Here is a 1095-nt window from a genome sequence, read left to right on the forward strand (position 1 = left end):
AAAGAAAGAAAGGAAAGAAAAAGAAAAGAGAATATTTGGAGCCAAGCCTGTCATACTCATGCATTCACCCATTTCATTCAACAAACATATTTTAAGCACCTAGTAAGTGCCTAACACTGAGCCAGTCACTGTCACTGTGCTATATAAACTGAGCCCTTGCCCCTGGGGAGTTCACAGATTAACAGAAAAGAGGGGTAAGTAGAGCAGTAATCACAAGGGAATAGCAGTGCAGAGGAGGGACACCAGAAACCAGCATTTTAAACTCTCACTTCTCATTGTTTTCAAATAAAAATGTTACCAGACTTTACAAATCAGGACAATTTCCAGACATATTTTCCTACACACCAAAACCTTCACCAGTGCTCATTTCTTCCCAGTTTGCAGTTCTCAATTGGCATACAGACTATTTTCAGCAGACTATAGCCAGCTCCTCAAAACTGCAAGGAAGTTTCAAAGCCTCATCACCTTGAGCTGACTTTAACCAGTTCATCTAGTCTGTTTTCCTTAAACATGAAAGCCAGAAACTGCTGAGTGCTGAAGGCTGTTATCACTTGAATGACACTTTATCATTTAGTAAAATACTAAACATTTTGCTTTCATAATGCATATTGAGTCTTCAACAAACAAAACGAGCATGCTCAACTTTTTTATTTTTTTTTTATTTTGTTTTGTTGTTTTGTTTTGGCCACACAGCAGATTTGAGGATTATATACCTATAATTTTAGGACACAAAGGCTCAGCTTCTTACAGCCAAAAGAAATGCCAACTGATCTGTGAACATTCTTATATATTACGTATTATATTAAAACATAAGAATATCATCCAAGTATTTCTACAGTGAAGCTCAAATATGGTCTTTAGGGTCAGGAATGGGGAAAGTTTACTCATTACTATTGGTAGAATATAATTCCTTGTTCACAGCTATCTACGTCTTTAATTGCATTTTCTTTTTAAAGCCCAGTGTACGTGGGTAAATCTATACACAGAATTACAATGCAGCAATTGAGAACCAATGATTTTCTAAGCCAGAGATATTGGGTATTTAATTTTGCTTCTTAAATCCATACTATGATGGGCTCTTATGAACACAATAGA

This window comes from Mandrillus leucophaeus, unplaced genomic scaffold (genome assembly GCF_000951045.1).
Source record: "Mandrillus leucophaeus isolate KB7577 unplaced genomic scaffold, Mleu.le_1.0 Scaffold520, whole genome shotgun sequence".
NCBI classification, from domain to species: Eukaryota; Metazoa; Chordata; class Mammalia; order Primates; family Cercopithecidae; genus Mandrillus; species Mandrillus leucophaeus.